The following is a 9,863-nucleotide window of genomic DNA, read 5'->3' as shown; positions in this document are numbered from 1 at the left end:
CGATTTACAATCAAGAATTACTGACTCGATTCTCCAAACTATCCATGATATCGGAAATCTTGATTAGTAGCTTGCATTGCCAATGGTCTCGTCATGGTGGGGGTCGGGCAACAAAACTTATTTAGTAAGCAATGATTTACGTTAGTCAATCACGTACTTAACTTTAAAACATACTTTTGCAGATGATTTATAGTTTGCTAATGCCTAACGCGTTACATCGGATTAAAAAAAAAACGTTTAAAGCACGTCAAGAGATATCATATTAAATCTTGTAAATAAATATATTCTAACATGTCTTTTTATATCGGATCAATTCTACCATATAACAATCACACAAATCCTTTTTTATTTTTATTTTTATTTTTTTAATATGTCGTGAGGCCACTTGTCTCAATCTACTTGCACTTCACACGAGCGCATCTTCTGGCTCACTCATCATCCACGTAAAGGAAAAAAAAAACATAGAAATGAAGAAAATTGCAATTCTCCCTCGTAATAATGAGGGATTTCACATTTGGTCCTTTTTTTTTTTTTTTTTTTTTTTCTGTTTGGTTGCTACAATCAATTGTAGTCCTTGGGTAATCTTTTTAAATCCTTTCCGCTTAATTTCAGTTCAAAATTTGTCAGAATGACGTGTCAACGTTAATAAATGAGATCTCAAGTATGATTTTGTTGCTGTATATATGAGTTGTCTTTTCAATTAAATTGGTAATTGAATGAAGCTTTTTAGGAACCTTTTAATATTCGAGAGTTGAGTTTAATACTCAATAATAATAGCCTCCTCACTACATGATTAAGTCCTTACAATTTGCAAATTTGTTGGTATTACCATTATTATAACAATCATCTATAATATTTTTCGTATCAGATAGTGAGTAAATATAGCAGTTGGCAGATTTAAAGCCATCTACATTTTCTTTTGGACCAGTCCTAAACAATATGCTTTAATTTGACATTTCCATACAACTTTGGATAGCAACATGACGAAAGTAATTAAATCTTTGCTGGAAAATAATACCATTTGTCACTAATACAATGTGCGAGGACTAACATTGATCATTCTGAAAATTATATGGACCAAAAGTGCAATTTTCAGATTTGTATAATTAAGCGCCACAAGTCGATAGAGTCGGTGCAGGTTTAGCATTTTCCCATCGAGATGAAAGTGACTTAAATTGTCACGGGAGAGTAGTATGAATACTAGCACCGTAACCCAAAAAGTCTAAGGATCAAAAGCAAATTCCTCCCAGTACCACGGGTACCAAAATGTAATTATCAGCATTTGCATTGTAGGGTTTTAAATTATGTGGGACCAAGGATTTTAATTTGACCAAGTCGGGCAAGACAAGGAGCGGAATCCAGGATAGAAAAGAGTCTGTTTTTAGGGCAATTGATTATTTTTGTCCGCTTTTGGATATTTCTTTCGTTTTTATGGCTAGATCCCTTTCGTGGGAAGATGTTTTCCCCAAGGAACATAAAAAAGGAAAAAAAAGAAGAAAGAAAAAAAGAAGAAGAACAAAAAGAACAAAAATTTATTCACCACTCAAACGTTTTCAAGGCTAAGAGGGTCCCTCGCTTGTGAAGCGTGTGGTGCGGTGTTAAATAGGTAGATGGCATCTATTGACTTGAACGTCTAAGTCATTAAGACTGATAGGTATCTTCGTGAGCAAGTGCATAGTCAAATTTGCTTGAGCTAATTGCAATTTACCAAATTTGAGATGTGACTCCATTGTCAAAGTATTCGCAACCTCAATAAAGTTCATCAAAACAAACACACATCCGAAACTCTTCGATAAGGAAGTAAAGAAATGAGTTTTCAAAAAAGTTATGTTTTGATATATCTGACCTTTCAAAAAAAAAAAAATTCAATTTAACGTACATCATCAAGTTCGAGCTTAGCCTAGTTCCATCAATGGTTATAAGTACAAGTATAGAAATGGAAACTATACATACGAGCATGAAATATCCGAAAAATTCTTGCATCAATTAATATGTAGGAATTTAAATATGATAAAGGTCCCAAGTGGAAATACCAATTGGTTTATTAGCATTGTAATAGGGGATCCGTGAATTGTATTTTTTGTGTCCGTAGTTTTCATAAAGTGTTTTCGTTAGAGTTAATCAATGAATATTTACTTTTGGGTCAATTATCTAGGATGGAGATGAAGCACGCAATGCCACGTTGGTTGTTAATGGAGACTGATACACTTTGAGTTTACGTATAAGATAAGTAGTGGGTTACAAATTTATTGAACTGTGGTTCTCTTGGATTTCAGTAATTTACCCGACCCTTGCCATGAGCATGTGACAGGGGTATGGAAGAGAATATGTTGAACTTCTGGAACTGATATGATCGGGTAGGTTTCATGGTGGATATAAAAGCTTGCAGGATAGATTCTAGGTCTAAACAATCCAAAAACCTGTGAGTAGAGGGTAGGTATAGTGGATTGGGATCATACTATCCTACACCCTTTGCCTGATACCTTGAAGCTTTGATAGGGTATCGCATACAATATATTTAATTACATAAATGGATATTAATTATTTATTATGTTTTCTTTTTCTTCATGAAAATTCATATTCAAATGTGTGAAAGCCGTAATTGATGAGAAATATCTAAGTCATCAATAAATAGTCTCCAACGCTCTCTCTCTCTCTCTCTTCTTTGTGACAAGCTTTGCTATGTCTATAACCATACAACTTGATTGCTAAGAATAGAGTGGAATATGCTTTTTTCAATGTAAAATCATAGATTTAACTTATGGGTAGAAACTGATTTATATCTTTACCTTTTTTACCTTCAATGTTATTATCATTTTAGAATTTTGTTACTCTTAGACATGACCACGTATTTTAACATGTAATCCATTTGTATTTGGTGTAGAATATTCAATGTGGTCATAACCAAAATGGCGATAAATTTTTATATAATAATGTCTTTGAGAAATAATTATAGGGCAGCATAATGTACCCTAGTGGTTCTAAGCACCTATAAAGTAAATTCTAGATTTTAATAACTTGGAACTTGTAGCCTCGTAGGCGAGTTTTCAAGGTGGGTAAAGGTACCAATGTAGGATAGATACACCATCCAGCATCCACCTCCTACCTTGGTACCTGCACATTGCTGGCAGGCGAAGGCTTGATCTTATCCCTGTTGCTCGGTGGTGGCAGTGCCATGAACTCCCTCATACTCGCTCCTAGAGGGAATTGACACCCTTCCCCAGTCGCGATCTCACTTTTCTAAGTCTAGAGGTAATGCCCAAAGGCGGGCCAACGGCTCCTAATTAACCGTTGATTTTCTTAAAATCTTATCTTGTATGACGTATGATCTAATTGGTGTCCTTTCGGTCTGTCTAACTTGTTTGATGTGTTTATTTAAGTGATCAAACATTCTTTGCTATCAATCGTGAATCCTATAGGTCTTCAAAGTCATTACTTTTGCTCATGCAATGTTTTTTTTATTTTTAATTTTTTTTAGAAATTTATTATTATCCTAAGGCTTTCCCTAATCATGCTAAAAATGAAAAGAACAGTTAATGTATTGAAAGTGCAAGAAGTAAACAGCCACTATTGAAAATGCTTAAAGTAAGGTACGAGAAACCAAACCCGATACTTATCAGGTAAAGAATACACATGACTTTGTTTTATGCCCCGGGATAACAACACCCATGAGCTAAGTTCAAATGGAATCCAAATTATTTTGCAAAAGATGATCTACTAAGATTAAATTTATATGTAAAGTGCTCACTAAGACCCATAAATTAAATGTATGCTGACTAAATGAAATTAGGCTAATTCTAACCCTAAAACTTACCTACTCAAAGTCTTTTTCTGAGCTATTTTCTAAAATTTTAAATATTTTGTATTTTTTTAAAATCATTTCTATGCTCTGCAAAATAAGGGACTCAGGCTAGGCCCTTGGGCCTGGTCTAGATGCAAGTCTGATTTGAATTCTAGGGTCTAGATTAACAAAACAATTCTTGCTTTTATATTAGGGCCCCTTTTCGATTCTAACCGTGCCAAGCCCAAACTAAGATACCCATGACTAGGCCACATTAAACCTTCCGTACTTTCGTAAGTACACTCAACCCAAACCCGATTAAAACCAAACTTAGCCCACAATATACATATTTTTTTGGGGCTAATTCCATAAAAAAGCATCAATTTTAAGTCGATGGACAAATCTGGCCAAAACTTTTTTTTTTATCTCATGAAAAAGCACAAATTTTAGGTTGGTGGACAAATCTGGCCTGAACTTTTTTTTGTCTCGTAAAAAAGCACAAACTTTAGGTTGAGTGATAATTCTGGCCCCATTTTTGTTTTGTCTCATAAAAAATAACAAACTTTCACTCCTATCCAAAATCAAACCCTTACCATTAACTTTCTATTTGAAGTTAACCTTATTTCAAGAGAAAATGTTCTAGCCGTGAGGTTGGTGGATCTCATCATGGTTTCTCTTGATAGGTGGTGATCTACAGTTTCATATTACGACAAAACAATAAAGTCTAGCGAGAGAAATTCAATCGGGAGATTTTTTTACTTGCTAGTGAAGTATAGGAGATGGCATAGTTTCACTGTTATTCTTTAAGCTATAGCTCAAACAAGAAGAAAATGGATGGTGTTAGCCAACAAGTGCACATGGATTAAGGACAATCAATGAATATAAGTTAAGGGTGGCCAGATTTAGAATTTAAGTGAAAGTTGATGATTTTTTTTTCAAACAAAAAAAATTTGGGCCAAAATTGTCACTCAACCTAAAGTTTGTGCTTTTTTATGAGACAAAAAAGAGTTTGGGCCAAATTTGTCCATTAACCTAAAGTTTGTGCTTTTTTATGAGACAAAAAAAGTTGCGCCAAATTTATCCATCGATCTAAAGTTGGTGCTTTTTTTTGGAATTAACCCTTTTTTTTTGCCCATGTTAGGCCCTATTTCCCTTTCATCACTAATTCTATTGTAATTTTTTTTTAATGATAAGTATATTGAGAGTTCTAAAATTTATCATGAAGTGTAATGGAGTTTTAAAATTTTCAAAAAATGCAATCAACAAAAGGACTTGATAGGATCAAGTTTTACCGAAAGTTTTAGAATCCAATTACTCTTTCTTGATAAATTTTATAACTTAACTACACTTTTTAAAAGTGTTAGAACTCAATTATATTTTCATGATAAGTTTTAACACTTCAAATACACTTATCTTTTCTTTTATTTATTTTTAATTAATTTCTAATTCCTTTCTTTCACGCATCTTCTTCCATCTCTTCCAACCGAGAGCTCTCGAACTAAACATTATGCCAAAACAACTCAAAGCTTAATCATAGAAGTAAAGAATACTTTCAGCCATCAAATCATGCACAACCAAAACATCACTATGAGCTACATCGATTCACCTCCAGCCAGCCATCACCAACCACCGGCCTTACTCACAAAGACCAATGTTAATTGTTCGTGCACCGCAAAAGTAGCATCGACTAGTAAATCCACACCATCGACCATCTCCTCAGTTGCGACACGAGTAAAACAAATAAATAGTAGAGACATGACCAGCAAACTTGTGCCGATGCTATAATAATCATCATTTAGGCCTTGGATCTAGCATCATCATCAAATCGATGACTGCTTAACCATGGCACATGGAACATAAGACAAAGAAAATGATGATTAAAGAAAAAACACATTCGATCATCGAAAAGACTTCGAAAATCAATTAATGTGGCTTAATTTGGACCAATATGCTTTATGTTTAGACAAAAACAAGACTAAGTTGCATTGGGCTCTTATAGGCAACTCGTCGAGCATGTTATGTGTGTAGATTGAGGAAAAGGTCAAGACTCAAACTCACATCTAGAATCGAAGGAAACCAATCACTCAGAAAATTTTCGAAATTAATGAAACCGACTTATTCAGGTCCGACACGAGCAAGAACTGAAGAAATCGAGTCTTAACTCCGGCTTCGCTCAAGGCCGGGCAAAACAAAAATTTGACATTATTGGTCGTTGGAGTGTGAGGAGGCTACAACGGACAACTGGGTTGAGGTCGAAAGCTTCAAGGATTGTCGATTGTTTAGATCTTGGCTAGCCAGACAATAGTGCTTGCCACTCTAGCTCCTCATCCCTTATCGAGTTTCACCTTATTTCTTAGAATCTGTTCATATGTACAAGCAGAATATGGGTGCTATGATTGGGACTTACCGTCGCAAAGTAACGAGATTTCCTTAAGCTCATTATTGAGATGGACTCCAAAATTATTATAGAACTTGTTAACCAAGAGAGAATAATGGACAACACTGGACCAACACTACTTAAAGATATCATGAGACTATTGAGTTCTCATTTTAAGTTCAAAATTCGTCATATTTTTTGAGAAGGCAAATAGTGAAGCATTTAGATACTGCATTCTACTTGCAGCTTCCTAGAGAATTAGTTCATGTTTTGTTTAGTGATAAAGTTGGGATTGCAGATTTTAGATGTTAATTTTTCTTAGTTTTGTACCTTATATTTACCAAAAACAAAAATTCAATGTCAAAATTGCAAGTTGTAGGACGTGAATGAGGAAGTGAAAATTGTAAGTATTAAAGGAACACTCTTGTTTTAAACTTGCATTGTTATAGTCCCCAAAGATTATTAGTTTGAAGAAATAAGTATGTTCAAAACGAACTAACATGAAACTAACTATTATTTAAAAAAAAACTCTTGCGAACATCGTCGTATTGATGGTCATAGCACATATTTGTCAAGGGAGGTGGTGTGTTATGTAGTTTGCACATTTAAACTTTGTTTGTTTAGAGGAGAAAAATGATTTCAAAAATATTTTATAAAAAATAATCGCTTATACATTTATAGTTATTAGTCAAGAAAAATATTTCATTATCAATATTTATTTCTAAATATATTTGTAGATGACAAAAATAGTTTTTGTTGATTTATTTTGTAAGCAATACAAATAATTATTTTTAGAAAAATATTTTTCAAATCATTCATTTTTGTGATACAAATGGAGCCTTATGTATTTTGATCAAAGCCAATGATATTAAAATGGATGAAGAAAATTGACTTATTAATTGCCGTAAAAAGCTATGATTGAATTATTAAGCAAGTTACATATATATATAATTTCTTTTCCCAATGATAAGTAATTTGTTTGCTTTTGTATTAGGGCTATCGGTATGACACTGGTGGCCTATTTGGTATAACCACACAGAGCATTATTTGGCAATGCATGTATTAACATTGCAACACCTTGGTGTGTGGCAACTTCCTAAAAGACTAATGTGATGAGATGATCAATATGGAGGCCTGGATTGAACCCTTGAATTCTACTAAAAGTTAGCACTTGCTTTAAGAATATATATAAAAACCACGCTAGATAGATTGGTAGGCCTAGCTCGGGCACCCATATAACTCTAAGCCCTTGTCCAACCCTGCCTATCGGGGCACATGCATGTTCTATGGGGGCACGCCAAGCCCATGATACCGTATTTAGCTATCTATCAATAATAAGCTACTACAATTTTACGGGTGATACAGTTACAACGTCTTTGTTAAGTACTTCATAATATTTACAAACGCTTTATTTTACAATTGAAATCGCTACAAAAAAAAATATGGTGAAACAGGAATTTGACATTATTAGTTGTGTGAGTGTGAGGAGGCTGCCACGGACAATGGAGTCGAGGCTAGAAGCTTCGAGGATTGTCGAATGTTGAGATCTAGTAGGCTAGCCAGACAATGGCGCTTGCGACTCTAGCTCTTCATCCCCTGTGGCCGTGAAACAAGGTAGAGTAGTGGAGTCCCGGCGATGGTTGAGTTTCTTCAATATATACGATCCCTAGTGACCGACGATAATGAATTTGCAATACTCCATGGCAGATTGTTCGTTTACGGCCTTTTCCTTATGGGCTTTGGATACGCTCTCTCTCTCTTTTTCTAATGGGCCGTTCATGGGAGTCGAGGTCCAATAAATCAGGCAATAAGGTAAACAGTAAAGGGCCGAATGTTTGATTAAGATTCAGGTGTCAAATCCCTTAAACTATCCTTCTGTGCTCTTCTCTATCTCTCAGCTATTTTTTCTTTCAACTCTGGTTTCTCTCTTATTTTCCGGACTTGATTTTATTTCACCTTTTTATTGTATCGATTTTTATTATTATTTCTTTTCTAACGTGGTGTGACAAGATGATGCCATTATGTTCAAAGATTGAAAAAGATTGTCAAGAAAAGACGCTTAAGATTAAAATAATCGAAAAAGTCATGTGGCTTTGTTCATTTAAAACATTTAACGTCAAAATTACAAGTTTTAGGACAGAACGAAGGAAGTGAAAATTGTAAGTTTTAAAAGAAATTCCGTTTTAACTTGTGTTCCCAAAAGGATTATTAGTCTGAAGAAAAAAGTATGTTCAAAATGAATTGGCATAAAACTAATTATTATTATTAGAGGGAAAAAACTCTAGTGAACATTGTGGTATTAATGGTCATAGCATGTGTTTGTCACGAGAGGTGACGTGTCATGTTATTTGCACATTTAGCCTCTCTTTATTTCATGGAAAATGAATGATTTAAAAATATTCCTAAAAATAATCGTTTATATTACTTACAATTATTAGTCAAAGAAAAATATTTTCATCATTAATAACACTTTATGTCTAAATATTTTAATGAAAATATTTTTCAAATCATTTATTTCTGTTATACAAATGAAGCCTTATGTATTTCAAGCTAATCTTAGTGATGTTATAACGGATGAAAAAAATTGACTTATTAAGTGCCGTGAAAAGCTATCATTGAATTATAAAGAAAGTTATAGTCATATTGTCTTTTCTTTTTCCAGTGATAAGTAAATAGTTTTCCTTTCTATTGTGAGCGTGGATATGACACTGAAACCTTGTATGATATAACTGCAACTGAACTATGTTTGGCAATGCATATATTAATATTGCAATACCCTAGGTTGTGCTTGATAGTCAACATAAAATTTAGGATATGATAAAATTTATCATATCATGTTTTTAGTGTTTTCTCAATATAAGATAAAGTTGGATATAAATGAATATAGATCGGATAAAATGATTTCATGATGATGGGATAAAGGCAGATTTGATTTCTAACAGTTATAATATGAAACTTATTTTTCTCGAATAGCAAATTTCTTAAATTAACAATATTAAAATTATATTCCAATATAAATAATATTTGAATTCTAATATAATAAGTTCAAAATAACAAAAAAAATGACCATTTAGTTTTTTAATTTAATCTTATTTTTATTTATATATTCGAATTTTATTTTTTATAATACAATTCAATATACAAATATAAATATACATTTATATTTATTACATATTTTAGGTATTTTAATATTTTAGTTATAATGTCGCGAGAGATTTTTACCATCTCTATTTGTAAAATTTTTAGTTTATTTGTACTAATATGCTTTTTATATAATACAATGTATATGATATGATGTGAATATGTCCGACTTTATTACCGTAATAACCAAATAGTTGATAGTATATAGCAAAATTTATGAATTTCATATTCTATTCTTTTTTTTTTTTTGGTGACCCAGGAAACCCCCGCACGGCCGGCAGCCGGAGAGTAAACCCTGGGGAGGCACGCAGGAAACCACCACCCACGCACCCCGGGCAATGCACCACACATCGCTTCAGCCTCCCTGCTTCGCAGGGGCTTCAAACATGGTTCTCCTCGGTGGAGAACACAAGCTCTACCCTCTACGTTGCAACGGTGGGTGGTTCATAACCTATTCTATTCAGCCCCATTTTTGTTAGAAATCTGAATGATCGAGTATTGCATAGTAAGTGGCAACTTCTTAAAAGGCTAAGGTGACAAGAGGAGTTAATAAGAAGGACCGGG

This window comes from Eucalyptus grandis, chromosome 6, assembly GCF_016545825.1.
Source record: "Eucalyptus grandis isolate ANBG69807.140 chromosome 6, ASM1654582v1, whole genome shotgun sequence".
Classification (NCBI taxonomy): Eukaryota; Viridiplantae; Streptophyta; class Magnoliopsida; order Myrtales; family Myrtaceae; genus Eucalyptus; species Eucalyptus grandis.
The sequence above is the reverse complement of the archived record's forward strand: the minus strand, read 5'-3'. Positions refer to the sequence as shown.